The 22,825-nt window shown below is 50.1% G+C and overlaps 1 protein-coding gene across 5 annotated transcripts in view; it reads right to left on the bottom strand.

The window, feature by feature from the left end:
• Positions 1 to 22,825, bottom strand: part of KIAA1671 (KIAA1671 ortholog) — a 213,786-nt gene that overhangs the window by 177,043 nt on the left and 13,918 nt on the right. For 2 of the 5 annotated variants that reach the window (XR_014826448.1, XM_084994625.1), the window contains exon 1: positions 18,438 to 18,532. The exons of 2 other annotated variants lie outside the window; for them this stretch is intronic. The gene's annotated coding sequence lies outside the window, so the exon portion shown is untranslated. Of the gene's footprint in view, positions 1 to 18,043; positions 18,533 to 22,825 lie in introns of those variants that run through there. One more of the 5 variants, XM_084994627.1, reaches the window with a different exon arrangement.

Raw genomic sequence — 22,825 nt, 5'->3', positions numbered from 1 at the left:
ATTCCGGTAGTGTATTTAATGCCACTTCATGAGTTAACACTTAAAAATGGCTGAGATGGAGTTCCCATCGTGGCTCAGCGGAAATGAATCTGACTAGCATCCATGAGGTCACAGGTTCGATCCCTAGCCTCCCTCAGTGGGTTAAGGATCCAGTGTTGCTATGAGCTGCGGTGTAAGTCGCAGACACAACTTGGATTTGATGCAGCTGTGGCTGTGGCTGTAACTGGCCAGCGGCTACAGCTCCGATTTGACCCCTGGGAACTTCCACATGCTGCGGGTGCGGCCCTAAAAAGACAAAGAAACAAAAAAAATTGGCTGAGATGCTGAGATGTTACATTTATGTTATGTGTATTTCACCACCATTTAAAAGTAATTTCTTTTTTTTTTAATTTGGTGCCAGATTTTACTGCCTGACTCCAAATCCCATTTCTACTGTGTGCTCACTAGGTGGCCTCAGGGAAGTTACTCTAGCTCTGTACCTCAGTTACTGTATCTCTAAAATGGGTATAAAAGTAATAACCTCTGCTCATGGGGCCAGTGGGAGGATGGAAGGAGTTAATTGGTTTATAAAGTGCTGAGCGGAGTGTCTGTTCACAGCCTGTGTTCAAGGTGTTAACAGCTACATGACCGTGGTGCTTATTATTTCCATCCCCCTTCTGAGTTTGGGGGATGGGGAGGCTCTAGGGTGTTGGAGGACACCCATGTGAAAAATATGCAGGTCCAGTGGGGTATATTTTCAGCCTTGTGGTTTGGTTACTACCAGCTGCCACTTATGAGTAAGGAATAAAGACTACATACTGCCAGTGAGAAAGTGGAGAAATTAAGCTCAGTGAGGACAGAGGCCAATATGGCGATAAAGAAAGCGTCCCTGCCTGGAGCCCAGGGTCAAGGGTCCTCTGTCCTCAGACCAAGGCCCTGCCCTTTCCGGGCTTCAGCAGCCCCAGCTCCCCCACTCCGCCCCCCCCTGGGAATCGAAGGGTGAGAAACTCACCCGTGGACCAATGTGTCAGCACATCAGACCCCCTAGGCCCCACCGGAACCCCAAGGGTCAGGGCTGGAGGGGAAGGTGGCTGTCCCCAGAGGACCACAGCGTTAGAGGGGCTCAGACACATTCAGGCCTTTCTGCCTCTGATTCACACCCCAGGAGGAAGTTAGGGGTAGAGCCCGCCTACCATCCACCCATTAGCCTCACGGAGGCCAATGACCTCATTTGTCAAGGGCCCCGGTGGGCAGAACACAGAGTCCCTGGCCTTGGCCCAACATTTTATCCAGAATCCTGCAACAGGAAGGGCCCGAGAGGGGTCACATCATCCATGCCCCTGCCTCCATCACCCTTCAGTTTCCCCTTTTTCAAAAAAAACACATCCCCAGTACCGAGAGGTCATCCAATAAATACACTCAGATGAGTGTGATGTTGACACTGTGGAAACATTCTTATTATCATTATTATATTAATAATAATCATAATAATAGCTGCCAAAGACATGCCCAGCTAATAAGAACTGCACAGGCAGCATTTCAATCAATCCTTGTAACAACATATTTAAAGTCATTTTCCTGCCATTCCCATTGTACAGCCAGGAAAACTGAGGCTGAGAACCAAACCTGCCGGGAACCACCCAAGCAGCAAGTAGCGAAGCCAAAGGTTTGAGCCCAGCCTTCCTGGACACACGAGCCCACCTGCTGGGCTCCATCTCCTCTCTCCCTCATTACATGGCCATTTTCCGAGCTCCCACCACAGGCCCAACCCTTAACAGCCCTTTGAAGCAGGCCTCCCTATCACACCCATTTTGCAGATAAGGACACCGAGGTAGACTGGGTGATGGGACCTGCCCAGGGGCAAGACTGGAACTGGAGTTGATCTCCTTGTAGAACCATGGTCATCCTTGCTGGGCTGTGACTCCGGAGGTCCAGTCATCCCACCCGTCTCCCCCTTCCCCTCCCCACTAGCAGGGTCCCCTTGTCCTCCTGGGGCAGGGAAGACTGAGGAAGCCTTTCTCCTGCAAAGCCCAACACACTCATGCCCAGCCAGAGACAGGTGGTCCATGGGCAGGGGTGGGGGGCATTCCGGGGATGGGTAAGGAAAGGGCCCAAACCCGTTCCTCCAGCTGCTGGGGTGCTGGAGCATCTTCAAGCTGTGGCCTGCCCAGTGGGCTCCCAAAGTCACCTGCGGGTGCGCCCGAGCCTGGCGGGTGGCCAGTGGGTGCAGGAGATCCACCCAGACAGCTTTGGAGCTTCAGGGCACCCTGGGCCAGCTCACACCTGCGGTGGGGGCGGGCAGCATGGCCAGGTGCCTCCAGAAACGGGGAGGCCAGAGGGGGGAGGGTGTCAGGTGAAAAGGGGCAGGAATGAGGTGGCAGGAATCCTGCAGCAGCTCCCGACTGGCTGTGTGACCTTGAGCAAAACATGCATCTTCTCCAAGCCTTTTGTTCCCTCCCCTAGAAAGGAAAGCTTCCAAAAGAGAGGCACAAAACTCCAGACAGCCATTTGAGGGCCCGGATCCAATGCCCACCCCTGGGGATTCTGCCATCCTGCTCCATAGACAGGGAGTTGCCGAATGTGGAGCATTCAGCCCCGGGCTCAGCGTTCTGGCTGCAGCATCGCTGGCTCAGGGTGGGGAGGGGGAGGGGCCAGGGTGTCTGAGACCTTGGAGGCCAGAGATGGTTAAACCTGCTCAGTCCCCAGGCAGCGGATCCCTCCAGGGGATGAGGTAGCCACGTGGCCAGCCCACACCAAACGGAGGCAGGCGTGGATGGTGCAGGGAAACCTATCCCCGCTGCCGGAGAAACCAGCCAAAGCTCCCACCCTCTGCCAGTGAGTCAGCTGTCACTGCAAGAGCCACAGGAGGCCAGGGAGGCCAGATGAAATACATCGGGACTCGGCTCCCAGTTCTGCCCATCCTGGCTGTGTTTGCTGAGTCACCACCCTCTCTGAGGCTCGGTTTTCTCATCTGTAAAAAGAGATCACTATTGCTGACCTGTTGGGGTCATCCTCAAGTTGTACCATATGAAATTACAATATTCCACCCTTGTTGGCCTACAAAAAAGCACTTTCATGTGTTTCAGCCCAATGCGGGTGGGGCAGCATATAACAGAGGGCAATCAACACTGAAATAAATTTACTTATTTATTTATTTTTTCTATTTTGCTTTTTAGGGCTGCACCTGTGGCATATGGAAGTTCCCAGGCTAGGGGTCGAATTAGAGCTACAGCCGATGGCCTACGCCACAGCCACAGCATCAAGCCAGATCCAAGCCCTGTCTGCGACCTATACCACAGCTCGAGGCAATGCTGGATCCTTAACTCACTGAATGATGCCCAGGATTGAACCCGCACCCTTGTGGACACTAGTTGGGTTCCTTTTTGCTGAGCCATGTCAGGAACGCCAATGCTGAAATTTAAAACTCTCCTCTAGTCTAGCAGAAGAATGCAATTTTTTCTCATTCATGGGACAACATATAAAACATCTCATCACACCCCAAATATAACAACTACACGACAAAACAGCTCACCTGTGGGTGGCCTGTTAGGAGTTTACAAGATAAGGTCCCAAGTACATCAGAGCATGGAGTGTGTATATAACCATGGAGATAACACTGATAAATATGCTTTGAGTGATGTGTTTCCCTGTGCTTTCGATCAAATATAATAGCACGTGGAACATCTTCTAAAGTATTTTTAATTTCAGTTTTTTTAAAAAAATGAGTCAAAATGTGGCTTAGCCATACAATGGAATATTATTCAGCCATAAAAAGGAATGAAGTGCCAATACATGTTAAGACATGGATGGACTTCAAAAACATGATGCTGAGTAAAAGAAGCCAACCACAAAAGGCCATGTATTGTATGATTCCATTTATAGAAAATGTCCAGAATAGGCAACTCCATAGAGACAGAAAGCAGATTAATGGTTACCAGAGGCTGATGGAATTGGAAAGAAATGGGAAATTACTGCTAATGGGTACAAAATTTCTTTTCGTGGTCATAAAAATGTTCTAAAATTGATTTGGGTGAAGGTTGCAGAAATCTGTGAATATACTAAAAATCACTGAACTGTATACTTTCTTAATTCTTTTTATTTATAAAATTTTTATTAAGGTATAACTGACATACAGCATTATATTAGTTTCACGTGCACAATATAATGATTCAATATTTGTATATCTTGCAAAATGATCACCACAATAAGTCTACTTAACATCTGTCATCATAAATAATTACAAAAAATTTTTTTTCTTGTAATGCGAACTTTTAAGATCTCTGAGCAACTTTCAAATAGGCAATAGAATATTATTAACAATAGTCACCATTCTGTTCATTACAACCCCAGGACTTTTTTTATAGCTGGAAGTTTGCACCTTCTGATCATCCATTTTAACACTGGGGCCCACTCCCCCCCTCTCCCTTTAGACAACCAGCAATCTGTTCTTTGTATCTATGAGCTGGGGGGAGGTTCGTTTATTAACCTTACACAAATAAATGATATCGTCTGGTATCTGTCTCTATCTGTAAGATTTCTCTTAGCTAATGCCCTCGAGGTTCATTCATATTGTCACAAATGGCAAGATTCCACTATTTTTAATGGCTGAATAATATTCCATTTTGTGTACACACACCATATCTCCTTTCTCCATTCATTCATCAATGGGCACTTAGGTTGTTTCCAGATCTTGGCTATTGTGAATAATGCTGCAATGAGCGTGGGGGTGCACATATCTTTCCAAGTTAGTGTTTTCATTTTCTCTGGATAAATACCCAGAAATGGAATTTCTGGATCATATGGTAGTTCTATTTTTAATTGTAATTTGAATTGTACACTTTAAATGATGAATCGTATGGTATGTGAATGTTATCTCAATAAAGCTGTTATTTTAAAAAGTGAGTCAAGTTCAAGAAGAACGTTAACTGAGGAACAGTCCAGGTGGTACCTGAACATGGAAAATTTTCAAGGTGATACAAGAATGACTGGGGTTTGGGAGACACAGAATTGATGCTTTAGATCCTCAAAACATAAGGCTCTTCCTGGATTCACATCCCACCTCCTCAGTGACCACAGGCTAACGACTCCACCTCTCTATACCTCAGTCTTCTCTGGAAAATGGGGAAAAAAGCTCCTGCCTCTTTGAGTCACCATGAGAGTTAAATGGGTTAGCACAGTGTCTCCTAGGGGGTTGATGGAAGAATCAATGGGGGACTAGATCTCCTGGGTGGTTCTGACCATGTGCTCATGAGCACAGGGTCCTGAATTCAAGTCTCTCATAAGTACTATTTTTTTTTTCTTTTTAGAGCCACAGCTGCAGCATATGGAAGTTCCCTGGCCAGGGGTCTAATCGGAGCTGCAGGTGAGGTCTACGCAAGAGCCACGGCAACACTGGATCCAAGCCACATTTGCGACCTACACTGCAGCTTGTGGCAACACCAGATCCTTAACCCACCGAGGGAGGCCAGGGATCAAACCCACATCCTCAGAGACAACGTCAGGTCTTTAACCTGCTGCATCACAAAGGGAATTCCAGTACTATTTTCCAAATAGGTGAAACAAGATGAAGCATGTCAAGCATTTAGTAGGTGCTCAATAAACATTAAAACGTATCTTAGTTGTTATCACTTATCTGCCCAGGTGGTAACATTTTGGATGATATTTATTTATTTATTTATGCTGTGTTCTTGCAAGGATTCTATCTTGTTTGGCCAAGAAGAACCACCCAAAGAATTATATTTAGTACTCAGCCATCCTTCTCTAGTATGAGCTTGGCTCTCAGATAGAAGGGAAACCCAGCTGGGGTCCTGACCCCTTCCAGCCACCTACCCTACCCCCCACCCCCCTTGCGCATTCTAGAACCTGAGATTTTCCAGGATCATTCTGCCTTGGGAAGCGCTGCTAAAGGAAACCTCCACCCTACCCCAAAAGCAGTAGTATATGAAGATTCCAGAGCATTCCAACCAGAGCCCGAGTCAGCCTCACATAAGACTGGTTACCCTCCCATCACTCGGCCTCCATGATCCACCCCCTAAAAATAGTTTCTGGGTACAAATTTAGTACCACACCCCACAACAGCAGCCAGACTCATCACACCCCAATTTGGGAGAGCCATTTAGAGAGATACGATGCTGTGGGTACTACATGCAATCTGGAGGATCCAGGGGGACCCCCAAGACATAGCAGTCATCCTTCAGAGCAGCTAAGGTGGCTGCACAGGGCCTGGCGGATGCCAGTGAGGGGCAAGCTGGCCTGGCACTGAGGTGTCATGGACAATGAGAGCATGGTTTTCAAGATCAGCCCCAGGAAGTTCCCATCATGGTTCAGCAGTAACAAACCTGACTAGTATCCCTGAGGATGTGGGTACAATTCCTGGTCTCGTTCAGTGAGTTAAGGATCCGGCATTGCCATGAGCTATGGTGTAGGTGGCAGATGCGGCTGTGGTATAGGCCAGCAGCTGTAGCTCGGATTCAACCCCTAGCCTGTGAATTTCCATATGCCATGGGTTCTGCCCTAAAATGCCAAAAAGAAAAAAAAAATCAGCCTCAGAAGAAGGTTCTCAGGGTCAGACACTCCAAATTACAGACGTTGAGGTGGTGAGGGAGTTGCCTCTCACAGGACAGCTGCATACAGCACCAGCGGAACTTATAATAACTACTACCATGGCTTCCTTTAATTGATCGCTTACTGTATACTGAGTGTTTTCTCACATGCTCGAAGGTGTGAGGCCATGGTTAAACACACTCGTAAGCAGTGTGAAAGCAGACGGCAAGACAATGGTATTAACAGCAACAACCAATTCGTGACTGTGAAACACACAACAAATACTTAGCATAGCATTTGGCTCAGTCTGTGTTGTCTGAAATGCACTAGGTTATGAAGAGAGATGGGGGGGTGCTGAACTCATAGGTGGTGGCAGAGCTGGTGAAGCACAGCACTGCCTGCCCCCCATGGAAGTCGCCAACCCCACCCTCACTTCTTTTTACTTTATTTTTTTCTTTTGTCCTTTTAGGGCTGTACCTGTGGCATATGGATGTTCCCAGGCTAGGGGTTGAATCAGAGGTACAGCTGCCAGCCTAGGCCACAGCCACAGCAACGCCAGATCTGAGCCGTGTCTGCAACCTACACTATAGCTCATGGCAACACTGGATCCTTAACCCACTGAGCGAGGCAAGGGATCGAACCCGAAACCACATGGTTCCTGGTAGGATTTGTTTCCACTGCACCACGACAGGAACTCCATTTTTTTTTTTTTTTTTTTTTCTGAAAACCAGGCTCCGTTAACTGCCCTGCCTGATGGCTCCCCACACTCCTTCCCTCACTCTGGCCCTCTGGGTCCCCACTGGTGTCAGGTGCCTTCCTAGTTACAGGCCTGTGTAGAGGTGGCCGGCTGCCTGTGTCCCTCTCCCCAGGGGTGGCTGAGCCCATCCTTCTGACGCTACTGCTGCCAAGGGAGGAGGAAGAGGACTCTCGATGCGCTTGTTCACAGGGGCCACCTTCAGCCCGCTGGGACCGGCCAGCGGCTTTCATCTGGATGGACGCCCGGGCCTCAGTGAGGACAGGAAGCATCCCTGAGCGATAAAGATCAGGGCCGGCTTGTGAACATGCCCGGGTGCTTGATGTGGGCCAAACCAGCTGCCCAACCCCTGTTCCTGGCAGTCCCTGCCATGAATCCTGCCTGGAGGAGGTGGTCAGGGCAGCCCCCCAGCCTAAAATCCAAACCCACCACCACTTGTGGATTCCAGCACTGCTAGAAAGGGGCTTGGTGCTCCAAACAAGAAAACACATGCAGGAGTTCCTGCCGTGGTTCAGTGGAAACTAATCCAACTAGTATCCATGAGGTTGAGGGTTTGCTCCCTCGCCTCCTTCAGTGGGTTAAGGATCCGGCCTTGCCAAGAGCTGTGGTGTAGGTCACAGACGCGGCTTGGATCTGGAGTTGCTGTGGCTGTGGCGTAGGCTAGTAGCTACAGCTACAGCTTGACCCCTAACCTGGGAACCTGCATTGCTGTGGGTGAGGTATAGGCTGGCAGCTGTAGCTCTGATTAGACCCCTAGCCTGGGAACCTCCAAATGCCACAGGTACGGCCCTGAAAAAAAAAAAAAAAAAAAAGAAAAAGAAAAAGGAAAAACATGCATATGTGTAAGACAAGAGCTCGTAAAAATGAAGCATTTGCTATAGCCCAGGCACCTCAGCACTTCACAGTCATCAACTCCTTTAGTCTTCACAGCAGCCTTATTTCACAGAGGAGAGATTGAGGCTCAGAGAGGGAAAGAGACCTGCCCGAGGTCACACAGTTAAGAGGTTCCAGAGCCAGGACTGGAATCCAGGCCACCTGAAAATAAAGCCCACATTCTAAACTCCGGAACGCGGTGCCCACATCTCTCAACCACATGTACACATGCATAGGTCTAAGACTCACATCACAAAATATTAGCCCGGGTTATCTTTACTCTGTGGGATTACAGGAGTTTTACTTCCCCGTTTTTGTTTATCTGTATTTCTAAATGTTTGACAATGAAACTGTAGCATGACGTAAATATATTGAAGTAAGTATAAAAAGAGAATAAAATCTATTTATTTGGAAAATGAGCTGAGAGTCACCCATTAAAGCTGTGAACAGTTAGTTATCTCCTGCCCCCACCTTAAGGCAGAAGGGCCAGTCAAGTGCAGACAGTAAAGGGATGGGAAGCCCATGGTACCCCAGAGACGCATGTGCACAGTGGGGGCTTTACCTAACATCACCACCCGCTCCAATAGACCAGCACAAACATTGATGGGTCATTCACCCCAGTGTTCACCCACGTGACCTGGCTGGGAGCACTCCAGGCTAAAAGGCACCAGCACCCCCACTGCAAGGGTGTGGACACCCAGGCAGAGAAGGGAAGCCATGCCCAGGGCTGGGGACAAAACAGAAGCAGATGACCCGAGGGCAGCAAGGCTCCCAACCCAGGCAGTGTCATCAGGGTGGGTTGCTGCTGTGATCCATGGAAGAGCCACCTTCCTGGGAGTGACCTGGGCCTGGGCACAGGAACTGGGTGACACCCAGAAAGCCCTGCGGTCGCCCGGCTGAGCCGACTAAAGCCAGGGCAGATGGCTCACACTTGCTCTGCTGGGTCAGCCAGCATTCTGGGCATTCCAAAAATTCCTCCAGAGTTTTTGCTGGCCCCCTCCACCACCACCCCCCATTTCAATGAAGGAAAGGAAGGCAGGCAGAGGAGCTGTGATGAAGGCATCTGGATAAAGACAACATTGGTACGTACTATCACCTCTTAAATCCGACAGTAACCAGGCACCCCTCACCCCTGGGAGAAAGAGGCGATCTGCTAGGTACCAACGCTTCTGTGCATCCAGAGTTGAGTGTGTCAAGGGAAACGGCTTTGCTACAAGGCTGCCAGGAGGTGGGACCTGGAGAATATGGTCCCTACCCCAGTGCCACCGTGGCCATGCCCCCCGACACAGCCCTGGGCAGGCTGCCCTCCAACCCCTCATCTCTCTCCTCTGGGAGGGTGGGAGCTGTGTCCCAGGCAGCTCTGAGACCCAGGACCCAGCCCAAGCCCTGGTACACAGTAGGTACTTACTAAATAACAAAGGAAAATGACACACTATCCCAGGAGAGGACAGCATACACTTCCCTGGAAGTTCTGAGGAGAGAGATGGTATTTCCAGCGGGGTCAGTGGGAGGCGGGAGGACCACTGTGTTATTAACTGTAGGCTGTGGCAGCTTTCCAGGAGGCAGATCTGAGTTCAAATCCAGACCTCAAGCTAAGTGGCTCTGAGGGCTTTATATCTCTGAGGCTGTTTTCTCATCTGTGAAAGGGGTTAGTAATACCATCTCCAAGCCATTCTGAGGACTGACAGGAAGACACAGATATAATACCTCCCTAGCAAGGGAGCTGGCATACAGTAGGTCCTCAACAAATAGTGCCCCGCCCCCGCCCCAGCTCTTTTAAAGGGCTGTTTTTGCTTTTTCTCAGAAGGTGCAGCAAGAATAAGAGGCTCTAGGACCTGCTCATCCAGTTTCCTGGCCCCCTGTGAGAAAGGCCCAGAGAGGAGAAGGGTTTTATCCAAGGACACATAGCAGAGAAGAGGGTACTAGTGTTCTCTGCCACAGCCAAGGACCCCATCTCGTGCCAAGCACAGTCCCTGGCAGGCAGGTAATCTGTTCTAGAAGCACAGATATAAGCTTTCCAGGGCTGGGGCCTAAAATGAAAGGGAGAGACAAACCTGGGCAGGTTCCCAGGCCAGAGGGCCCTGGGAGTTCCCCAGCCACGTCACTCCCTGACCCAGCCCAGGGCACCGGGTAGGGCTGGGCAGGCACTGTGCCCACCAAGGCCCAGGCTCCGTGTCCAGGGAGGCAGGGTGGCGGGAGTTCACAGAGTGGCCTCGGTGTACCCAGCACCCCCCTGCCCCCCGCTGGCCTCCCTCTGCCGTGAGGCCCCGCACATCCCGCACTTCCTTCCCCTGGCAGTGCCTCACCATGCCGTGCCACAGGCAAACAGGACAGCCCCCAGAAAGGGCTTTTGTCACTAAGGAAGCAAAACAGAAAGGAAAGAAAAATCAACAGAGCCAGCTGGGAGCCCCAGCCCTGACCTGGAGCCTTTGAAATTACAGCTGAGTCTCCGCCAATGAGATTCACCCACAAAAGGGCTCCCAGGCTCCCTGCCTGCCACTTGCCAGTAGCTCTGGGCAAGGCAGCTCACCTCACAGAGCCTCAGTCTCCTCATCTGTAAAATGAGAACAACACTAGCACGGATAAGGAACTGGATAAAATCATGCACAAACCCATGTGTCGGAGGAACTAGAGTATCAGAAACAGTCCATCAATGCTAATGATTATTTTGAATTCCTGCTACAATGACTGACTATTCCTGCTACCAACAACAAGGAAGATTTGTATCACCATTTATAAAGCCACTCATTACCCACTTTTTAAAAACTCTAAACTGATTTTTTTTTAATGGGAAAGGGCTCTGGTTTTTAAAGAGCCTACTATGTGCCAGAGGCTTTCTATGCTGCCACCTCACCTGACCCCACACCGACCCCACAGGGAAAATCTTAGTGTCTTCTTTCTGTAGATGAGGACTGAGGCTCAGAGAGGCAAAGTCACTGGCCCTAAATCACACAGCAATGACACAGTGGAAATGGGACAGAACACTAGGACTGACCAGCCTGGTCCCACTTTAATCCCAAGGAGGCAGCAGGGGAGGGATTTGGGGCACAGGGCTGAGTCAGGCTACAAGGATCAGCAGTGGGGGTCCTGGGCAAGGGATTCCCACTCTGAGCCTCAGTTTTCCCATCTATAATATGGGGACATGAAAATCAAATAAAACAATGATGAGCACAGTGCCTGAGACAGAATGAATGCGTTCTAGTTATTTTCGTTTTACTCAAAAGAACATTGAGTGTCCCCAAAAGCCAGGTCTCAGAAGGTGGAGGCATGGGAGACTCAGTCATCTCTAAAGGCACAAGAGCCAGGGCAGAGACCACCAGGTACATGCAGGCCAAAGGCTGTCACCTCTCTCACCTTCGATGACACCTGGCCCATCTGAGACTAACTTCACAAATGGGGAAAAGCTTGAAGAGGTGAGGCAACTTACCCAGGTTCACACACGAATCCCATGCCAGTGCCACCCCTGACTTTCCTGGAGAAATCCATCCCTGACATCCAGCAGATCCTATTTTCCATACAGCCAGCACAGGACTTGCCAGATGACTGGCATAGGCTAAATTTTCAATGAATGAAAGAGTAAGCGCCATGTCTAACCTTGCACCTAGCTTGGGTGGCCAATACTCATAACCACGGGCCCCATGAAACCTGTTGATTGCTTCCACCACCGGGCAGTATGAGTCTTCCTTAAACACAGAACATCCAAGACCTCTTCAAGGCTGGAATAGGGCTGAGTGCATGGTCAAGGCTTGCCCTGGGGACAGAAACTCCTGTAAACAGTAATCCATTAACAGACAACCCTCCAGCTACAGCAGAAGAGGAAAAACACTTGCTGGGAAGCAGGGATCCTAAGTCACTCCTTTCCTTGTGCTCCAAAGACTAAGAACCTCACGGGGCCTTCAGTGATAATAATCACACCAGTAAGAATGACAATAGCAGCAAACACAGGTACATTCAGTAGCAGGCACTACGTATTAACTCATTTAATGCTCATCCATCTCAGGATGCAGGCACCGTTATTACACCCACTTGACAGAGGAGCAAACTGAGGCACAGAGAGGGTTAACTGCCTTGCCCAGGGTCACACGGCTGGAAAGTGGTAGAGCCGGGGTCTTAACCCAGGCAGTCTGGATCCAGAGCTGCTGCAATACACCCAAGGGATGTTGGGAATATTTAATTCTGCAACCAATTCTGCACAACTGACATGCAATTTTGCAGACTTCCTCACTCCACTTCAATCAGGAACTCCCCCACTCCAGCTCCACAGTCAAAGGACCATTTATTTATCATCTACTTGGTGCCAAGTGTTTCACAGTCCTTCTTGCTTATGGATACAAGCACCCTGTGTCGTGTCTGTTTTACAAATGGGAGAAAGAGGTTCAGAGAGATGGTGGGATTAGTTGAGGGTCATGTGGCCCATAAGGGGCAGAGCTGGGATTTGAACCCATATCTGTCCCCTCCACAACCTCCCCTTGGCCTCACCATGATCTCCCAGTCCACTGGCTGCAGGTACCAGAGCTTGAGGAGTTATAAACCACATCCAGATCAAAAATCATCAACACGATCGCCCCTCACCTTCGAAATTCATGTCACAATTACAAAGCATCTCCTTATCCAATACTGCGCTGAAGCTTCACAGTAGCTCTGCCGGAGAGGACATATGTTCCCATTTTCCAGATGAGGAAACTGGCTCAGAGAGGTGGACTGCCTGTTCTGTGTTATAAACTCAAACCAGGTCTCCTCACTCATAGCCCTGCCCTAATGTGTCTCTCAGAGGCTCGCCACCACCTATGGGTAGACATTTCACCTCAGCAAGGACCTTTCTGCCCCATCAGAAACATAATGTGGCAGGCTGTATTCCTGCCCAGAAAGTATATACTCATTTCCTCTCAGCCTCGATAGGACTGATGATGGGTTTGACCACGTGATGTGCTTTAGCCAATAGAATGAGGGCAGAAATGACACCTTCCCAGTTCTGAGGGGAGGCTTTCAGAGGTTCTGCAGGTTCCCAGTGACCTCCTGAGCATCTGCTGTCCATTGCAGAAGAACATGTCCTGGCTGGTAGCTGCCCATCAGCCTGGGTACCAAGATTTTAAGGTACACGGGGCAGATAGCAACCCAGCCCAAGCCTGGAAACCAGCCTCCCTGCCAAGCCCAGCCAAAGTCAGCCAAACCATCTGATAACCCTCAAGCACAAGACAAATGTTTACTGTTAAAAGTTACTGCCATTTGGGAGATGTTTGTTATACAGTATTATCATAGAAAAACCTGACTAATACAAAGGACCATGTGTTTCCAGACAGAAGCAAGTAGGCTTGTGTGCACATGGGCAAATATCTTCTAAGACGCAGTTCCCAGCAGGTTGGATTAAAAATCAAGGGCTGAAAAGTGTCCCCTCCTTCTGAAATATACAAACAGCTTCTCTCTTCCATAGCCTTGGAGGGAATAGGAAAGGTACCAACCACTCTGGAGGGAAACTGAGCAGGGGAGACCAACATTCTAAATACCCTTTATCTCAGCAGGTCCCTGTCCCAGCATCTGTCCTCCCATCTACTACAACGAGTATGTGAAGTCAAATGAGCAGGGATGTTCATTGGGACACTGTGCGTCAAAGCAAAAAAACAGCAAACTATTCAATGCCCTTTCTGAAGGGTATCTCTTCAAAAACCAACAGCACCTTCATGCCTTTGAGCATCACTCAGCTTTTTCAAAGAGTGCAGCAAGTCAACACTATCTAAAATGGGAAAGAGCCCAAGTCTATTTTTGATTTACAAAATTATTTGTTTTATGATTGTTGTTGTGAAAAGAGTATGTCCACATACACTGATTCATTTATTTATTCCACGACTATTTACTCAGGAAGCAGCAGTGAAGACAAATAGGGTTTCTTCCTTCTTGGAGTGTCTGGAGGGGGAGGGAGCAATAACAGCAACTGCACTCTGACCACCAGAAGCAACAACAATAATGGTAACAATCAACACGAGCTACTCCTCACAGCAACTCTAAGAGACAAGACCCGTTATTATCTCCATTGACTGATGAGGAAAAGAGATTAAGTCACCTGCCCAAGATCACACAGCGGAAAAGTGGCAGAACCAAGATGCACCTCTTTCCATCTGGCTCCAGAGTGGACATAAAAAACACCTTAAGAGAGTTAGCAGAGTGCGATACGGGCTTGGAAAGAAGTAAACAGTGCATATGTATGCAGAAGGTTTCTGGAGGGTAGGGGGAAACTGCTGACTGCATTAGCTCTGAGGAATGGGATTAGGGGTCTGGAGTGGGATAGGCAGTATCTTTGGGGGGTTTACTTTTCACTTAACACAAAATCATTTTACCATCCTGAATGTGTTTGGTGTGTTACATGCTATTTTCACAATAATATGTATACACACATAGGGTGTTAATGTATGCGTGTGTGAGTGTATGCGTTTGTGTGTGTGTATATCACTTCTGATTCAGTGATGTAAACATCCAAAGATTACCCAAAGATTGGGGATGTATTTTATATTTCCAATAGAGATGAGGCTATAGAACCGTTCAAAGGTCATTCAGCTGAGCAATTAGCAAATGCAGCAGCGATAACTACTTCCCAGAAGTTAATCCATAATCATATGCATATCTGTCTCATTTTGCTTTCCCTCCTCTTCCTCCCACCCAATTGGCCAGATTTCTGCTGAGGAGATTCCTGAGGGCAGAGGCATTTTTGAGTTGCTCATAGAAAGTGCTCAATAAAACAGTCATCACATTGAAGAGGGAAAAATGTGCGTGTGTTCCTGTGTGTGTTCCTCAGTTCAAAGTGCATGCCAGATCCTTTACCCACTGTGCCAGGCCAGAGATTGAACCTGCATCCCAGCACCTAAGGATGCCGCTGATCCTGTTGCTCCACAGCAGGAATTATGCCAATGGTCTAACTTGAAACCCCTCGACACATGCTGCATTCGGGGTATACCAGCTGCACTTGGGGGTATACCAACGAGCATGCAATTCTAATGAGCTCTGCCTTTGTCTGTGCTCCTCCTTCTGCCTGCCTGGAGTATCCTATCATGAGCCCATTTTACAGATGAGAAAGCTGAGTCTCAAACCAAATACCATGCTCTCTTCCTGGCTCAGACCACATCCAGGAAGGGAGCTGAGCCAGTGTTTTCCCCCAAATCTCCCTGGCTGGCTCCCTCCTTTTTACCCTGCCTCCTCCTGGAAGCCTCCCTGGGTTTACCCCTGCTGCATGCCAACCCAACCTCACTGCCCTTGGTGGCTTCTCTACTCGACCTCACTGACTCCAAACTCCTCCTGAAGTTTGCAAGTTGGAAGTTAGTTCAAATCCCTGCTCTGCTCCTGGTGGCTGGCAAAGTCCTCACTGCCATACCACTGAGCCCCAAATCTTTGCAGTAAGAAGGATGAGTCCTACTCCCTCACACTGGAAGGTGGTGAGGGTTCCCAGCTGCAATCCTGGGAGACCCGGATGTTTATGACCATCCCAGGACAGGCGGACAACTGATGCTCAGAAAGCTTTGCTCAACTGAATGAAATACTGACACTTAAAATATTTATGCCACTTCCTCTGGGGATTTCCTTCTCCAAATAGACTGCTATGCCTCCAGTAATGGGTCTTCAAATGAGAGGCTCTCGAAACACAACACATGATCCCTGTCTCTCTCTATTTAAGTCCAGCTCTACCATCACCTCTCACCTGGATTTTTCGAGCAGTCTCTTCCCTGGCCTCTCAGCCTTCTGACACACCCTCTCTGATCCAGCCTCCCGAAAGACAGGCAAGCTTCCCAAAACACACATCTGCCTCCATCCCTCTCCCCCAGAGAACTGTCCACAGTGCCCCACTGCCCTGGAATAAACGTCAAACCCCTGGGAATGGCTGACCTGGCCCCTGCCAGCATCTCCAGCCAACACCCCATGCTCCCTCCTCCGTCCAGACCATCGAGGCCTTCCTATTCCCTCTACCAGGACATAATACCATCCTCTCCACACTGGCAAGCTCTCCAAGAAACGAAACCCTCTGCCCTCCATCCATCCCCAGGCCAGAAGGCACCAGCCCATCCTCCCATTCTCTCCTTCCAAACAATCGCCTCTTTTCACAAAGACTTTACCTGTTGAGGGTATGACTACTAGCCTCTTCTTTGACACAGTGTCTTGAAACATGTTGTTCGATGTTGAATGAATGAATGAATGAATGCACATTTAAAACACTCCTCTGAGACTCTTTTTCTGAGTTGGTCAGAAATGAATTATGATGATGCTGAGAGAGGAGAAAGGCTCAGGGCCAGACAAGTGGGCTGTTTCACTCTCCTGCCAAGGTCAGCCTGGAATAAAAGTCAGCCCCCAGGACCTCCAAGGAGGGGTGTGGCATTTCCAGGTTGAGGGCCGCACCCCCAACATCAAGGATCAGCATAGCTGCCTCACTGGAGTGCAAGGCAAGTTGATTGCTCATAGCTAGATTGCAAGCCGGGAGACAGATCCTATACTGCCCCGGGTCACACCATTTCTACACCACCTGCCACACAGTAGGTGCTCAATACACACAGTGATTGACTTAAGGTGCTGGCTCACGTGCCCAGACACTGTCCTGAATGAAACCCTGTACTTCCCTAGGGTAACTGCACTCTTGTCAAGCATGCAAATCCTTTAAAAAGGACTCCCCCTAAAACCACCAGGACGGCAGCTAGTGTCTGCACAACTACCCCTGGAGCGGTCCCAGGGATGAGACTCCAGCGTCTGGGGGTGAACACATGTTTGTCCAGGAGCTTCGATGGATTAGCAAAGGGAAAGCTGGGCCCAGGGAGAAGCCTTGTCCAACTGTCCTGGTTACTGATTAGCCAAGCCCTAGAGCTTCTCTCTGCAAGGGGGATCAGAGGGGCAATTATATTCCTTTGGAAGAAAGACCAAGTTAAATATCTCTCTAATCCTGCAGTTTAAAAAGACAGCAAGTTGGGTTTCTGCAGCCTTCCCTCAAATACCCTGGGGAATGGGGCAGGGGCTAAGACCTCCGCAAGGAGAAGCCACAGAAGGAGGACCCACTAATATTTACAGAGCCCTTACCTATTATATCTATTAATCCTGCCAGTCACCCAAAAGAAAGAGAAGGGTGACCCCCCACTCCATTTTGCCCAGAAGGGAGACATGAGCTCAAAGAGGTTAAGTGTTTTGTCCAAGATCCAAAGAAGCTGAAAAGAAAAAGCACTTTCTTTGTGCAACAGGTACAGTCCATTCCCTTCCAAAAGGTAATGGCAGCTCCTAGCTAGAGAAAGTTCAGTCCCGCGGGCAGGAAGCCCTGGCCACCTAGGCGGCGCGCGGAGGGCACACACCCCACTGCGGACCGACGGAGACCAGGGTTTCAGGGCGCGGCGCCCCAACTCCGAGCCAAGGGTGTGCTAGGAGGGTGTGGAAAGGTCAGGCCCGGGTCGGGGGTCAAAGAGACGCTTCCGTTCCCCGGGGCCCTGCCTGTAGCCCCACTTGGCGCCACCAGCGGGGTGATGGCCACTCAAGCTGACTGGGGAGCGGAGGAGATGGAGCCTTAATCCCATCAGGGCACCTCTGCCCTGGGAAGCGCGCAGAGGGGAGCGCAGGCCCGGGGGCGGCGGGGGGGGGTGCGTTTGGAGCCCCAGAGCCCTTGGGGCCCGGTGAGCTGCTCTCTCCACCCCCACTGCTGCCCGCTGGATCCCTTTGCCCCGGGCTCGGCCTCGATCCATACCCCCGCATCCCAGTGTCCACCTCCTGGGCCTCCAACCCTCACGGACGTCCAGAGCCTAGTAGTTCCAGGCTGGGTAGCCCGGATCTCCAGCGATCCTCCAGCCCCCCGCCACCAGATCTCCTCTCGGAATCACTCCTAAGGCTCGGACCAGTGAGGAGTGGGGTAAAGGAATCAACTAGCTCCCAGTTTCAAATCACCGTCCAGTCACCCCCAGGCTGGGGGTCGAATGGGGACTGCAGGCCACCGGCGCCAGATCCACTCCTGGGATCGACTTCCAAGTCTTCAGCCAGGTGGCGCGGGATCCACTGGCTCCCCAGTGCGGGATCTTCTCGAGGGATCCACTCCCAAGTCTCGAGAGACAGATCTCCTGGCTACCAAATCGGGGCGCCCCCTCCTCGAAGACCCAGAGCCGGGGGAGATCCACCGGGTCCCCACCTCTTCCCCGGCTAACTTTGCCAACTTTTCTCCCGGGGCCTTAGCCAAGCCGAAACTTGGCGGCCATCGCCGGCCGCCTCCTCCCCAGCCCCTCTCAGGCCGGGGACCCGGGGCGGATGGCCAGCCCCCATCCACCGCCGCCGCCGCGCAACCTACCCTGGAGCCGCCGCCGCCTGCCCGCGCCGCGCCGCCACCTGCCCGGAGCCCGCGACACCTGCCCGCGCAGCCCGCGGCCCAGCGCAGCCTACCCTGCTGGGGGCGGGGCCTCGGGCGGGGGAAGCGCCCCGTCACCATGGGAACCGCGGCCGGCGGCGCTTGCGCGGAGGGCCCCGGGGCGGAGCGCGGCCGGCGGGATCAGTCTCTCGGGCTGGTGCCTGGGTCGGGGGGCGGTCAGGCAGGTCAGAGGTCGCGAGTTTGCCCCGACACTTCTCCCAGAAGGGCTCCCGGATCCGGCCCCGTCGCGCTGGAGTCAGAATGTTGTTCACGATCCCCATCCACCTTCCGGGGATCATTCTCCGGCTCTGGCCGGGGTTCCCCCCGCAAAGGACACCGACCTGCCGCGGAGTCTGCGCCCGCGAGAGCCTAATGCAGTTGGGGAACTTTAGAGGCGCTTGGTAAAGCCTCGCCTATTGAATTGCTTGGGCTGCTGTCGCTGACTGGGGAGCGAACGAGGTCTACATGTAGCTCTCGCGCTGCTCTGTGGCGAGCAGGGGAATTGCACGCAAGGTCGGGGGACCTGGCAGATAGTTTGTTCACTCCGCTGGGGCGCCTACTGTATGCCATGACTGCTGCCATTGTGTTGAGGTGGGTGTGAGGGGTGAGGTGTATAGAGACTTATTGGACAAGTTGAGAGAATCATAGGAAGTCTTTCCTGAACGACAAGATGTCTGTTTTGCTATCCTTTACTCATTTCATTCCATAGGTCTTTATTAAGCATCTACAGTATGCTTGACTCCAGGGACCCAGTGGTGAAGCAATTAGCAAAATCCAGGCTCTCAAGGAGCTTACATACGTTGTAAACAATATTTCCACAAATAAGTTGAATTGTATTTGTTACTCGTGCTTCCTTCCTTAGGAAGGAATTGTATGGATACTGAATTACTGAAGAACCTAAACTCAAACATGCATTTACTGTCAGTCAGTCCTCAAAAAAGTCAAAGAGAGGGAGTTCCCGTTGTGGCGCAGTGGTTAACAAATCCGTCTAGGAACCATGAGGTTGCAGGTTCGATCCCTGGCCTTGCTCAGTGGGTTAAGGATCTAGCGTAGCGGTGAGTTGTGTAGGTCGCAGACGTGGCTCCGATCCAGTGTTGCTGTGGCTCTGGCGTAGGCCAGTGGCTACAGCTCAGGTTAGACCCCTAACCTGGGAACCTCCATATGCCGCAGGGAGGGCCCTAAAAAGACAAAAGACAAAAAAAAAAAAAAAAAAAAAAAAAAAGAGAGAGCACGCTGTGTGGCTTGAGGAGAATTAGCATGGAGTTCTCTTACCTCATTTTCAATTTGTGTGTTTGTGTGTGTGAGAAGCCACAGCTGCTATAGGAAATATATATCCATTGTATCTTTTAACCTACACTTTCGAAGTAAGGATCAGCACTCCATTATGTTACCAAGGAGCAGCCTGAGGCTCCCTAAGAGACTTTCCCATAGTGACAAAACCCAGAAATGGTGAGATAGAGGCCCCATGAAGTCTTACATCCTAGAATAATCTCCTGTATCATCTGAATGAATGAAGCCATCAATAGGACCCAACTCCGTGGCTTTTAAATACAACTATGACTCCCAGGATGGGATCTTCGAGGTAGGGGACAGAGAATGGTTGGGTTGAAAGCTGAAATGCCCCAAGAATTCCACCTTTAAGCAGGGCTTTTACATTATGAGTATACTATATGAACAAAGGCAAATCACTGTTGACTCTCTGCTGCCCTCTCCAGAACTTCTGGAGACAGAGGCTCTTGTCTAGTTAGTTAACTCCTGATTCTCAGTGCCTTGAGCAGGGCTTGACAATGGTAAGTGCTCAATAAATACTGCATTTAATAATTACCAGGTTAATGCATGAATGGCCAAGAACTGACAGGGTACCTTCTGCTGCCTCTCCTCCCTAACTTTATCGGAACTTACTGTCTCTCCTCAGCAAATTTCAGTTAACCAGAATGTATGGGCTGAGGGTTCTCTTGAATTATTATCCCTCTCACCTCCCCATCTGGCTCAGTCCTGCATCTTGGCATCTCTTCTCTATCCCACAACTTAAGCAGGGGGAAGGGAGAAAACTGTTCTTTTTCTGCCATTCCTCACAGGGGCCCCCAGTGCAGATGTGTCCCCAACCCTAGCCAGCCCACCCCCAACTCTGCACCACAAGAAATGCCCACCTCAGGCCCAGTGTCAGTTCTTCTACCCCCATCAAGCTTTTGGGGGTGGGGTGGTGGGGGGAAATAGCTCAGACATGCCAAACTACAACTCCCAGATTCCTCCTGGCCCCAGAAGGGGTAGGACTTCCTGGTTCAGCCCCACCTTAGCTGATTCTCCCTGCATTCCTGTGTCTTCCCGCCCAGGTGGGAGGCTGCCAGCCAGCACACAGCCAGAGAGGACACCCTGACTAAAGAGGTGTCAGGTTGTACATTGTTTTCAGAGCCAACACCCCACCCCCCACTCCCAGCCCTGGCTTTTCTTTTCCTGAGGTTAGAGGACAGTGCCACTCAGGGACTTTCTCAGAATCCCTTATCTGCCTTCGTCTGCCCCCTCTTCCAGGAAGGTTGTCCTGCTTTGGCATCTCTATTCTCAGACTCTGGCAGCTCTGTCCAATGGAACTTTCTGCAGTGATGGAGATGTTTTATATCTGCATTGTCCAACATTAGCCACAGATGACTACTGAGTGCTTGAAATTCAGTCAGTGTGAACAAAGAGCTGAATTTTTCAATTTTATAATTTTAAATCTAAACAACCACACAAGGCTACAGTTACCATATTGACCAGGAAAGCTCTAGAACTCAGGCCCTCCTTGGTAAGGACATATTCATGCATTTTCATTGGTATATATCCATCCATTTTGTTTCTTCTGCAATTTACCTGCTCCTTGAGGGTGAGAGCCAGTATGTTCTTTGAAATGTTTTGTCTCAACACCAGGCCTTTGCCCACACCATGCCCTTTGTCAGGAATGCTTTGCCCTGCACTTGCCCATCATCTTTAAGAACACATGTCCTTCGAGTTTTAGCTTTAACGTCAACTCCTCTGAGAAGCCAACCCTGACTACCATCCCTGACCCCCATGCCAAAGCCTCTGAGTCTTCCAGCCCCAACGAGGCACTAGTGACACTGTAGCATAATTGCCCAATTACTTCTCTTCTGTCTCACTTTCGAGACTCCGAGCTCCTTGGGAGCAGAGACTAGTATAATATCTGAATCACAGCTGACCCTCAATAAATATTCACAGAGTTCAATGTTGAATAAGTGTTTTCACATGGTTCAATCCGGTCCCTGGTTCACGATAATACTAATTAAAGTTATCCTTTATTGAGATAAGTACTTTGCCAGTGCTGTCTCAAACTTCACAACAACCCTCTAAGAGATGCTCTATTATCTCCTTTTACAGGTAAGGGATTTGAAGCTCAGAGAGGTTAAGTAAATCACTCAAGGTCACACAGCTAGGATTGCAGTCTGGGTTCCCTAGAAAGCAGAGGCTGAGGCAAGATTTAGGAGCTAATGCCATACTAGGATGTAATCCCAACTCAGTAAGAGTGAAGGAAAAGCGACTGTGAGGCCGAGAAGGAGGGAGAGCAGATATAAGATGTTCCTTACTTCACAGACACAGCTCGGATCCCACGTTGCTGTGACTCTGGTGTAGGCCAGCGGCTACAGCTCCAATTAGACCCCTAGCCCGGGAACCTCCATATGCCATGGGAGCAGCCCTAGAAAAGGCAAAAAAAAAAAAAAAAAAGGATGTCCCTTACTGAGTTGGCCACAGTTTTCCAAGAAAATATGGCTAGAGTTCCATCACTCAAGGCATCTCCAGAGAAGCCACATGAAATATGCAGAGATGAAGCACAAGAACTTTATCTGCTGGCGGGTCCCGTCTCCTGTCTGCCATTAGTGACTGCTGGGCTCAACTGCTCATTCCTGGGCTGTGTTACCTACACTTCCGGGCAGCTGGGAAGGAAGCCAGTTCTAAACCCAGAGTACCACCTGAGTGTAGAAGTGGAAACATCAGAACCCTATCCCCAAGCCCCAGCCAAGGATCTGTCAGGTCAGTTTGGAGAACAACTGAGGGTACTGGGAGACCAAGCCAGGACTCTGGCCTCATCACTGCAGGCTAGGCTGGCCAAGTGGCTGCAACAACTGACCCAGACTGCCTGCAAGGGGAGGCGAGGGGAAGCTGGATGGCGTCCTGTGTTGCTGGGTGGCTGGGAAGGACACAGCTAAGCACACCTGAGAAGGTGTATTAATCAAGCCTGATAGAGCTAGTCAACATCAAAACTGGGATTCAGATCCAGTTCACACTAACTCCAAAGCCCTTCCACAAATATTAATGGAAAGGGAAATAAATAAAGACAAGAC

The sequence above is a fragment of the Sus scrofa genome, chromosome 14 (assembly GCF_054392235.1).
Source record: "Sus scrofa isolate SSC_HxYL_T2T_F1_AM1 chromosome 14, Sscrofa_HxYL_maternal_Yorkshire_Landrace_v2.0, whole genome shotgun sequence".
In the NCBI taxonomy this organism is placed as follows: Eukaryota; Metazoa; Chordata; class Mammalia; order Artiodactyla; family Suidae; genus Sus; species Sus scrofa.
Note: the sequence above shows the minus strand (reverse complement) of the source record. Positions and strands in the feature narration are given on the sequence as shown.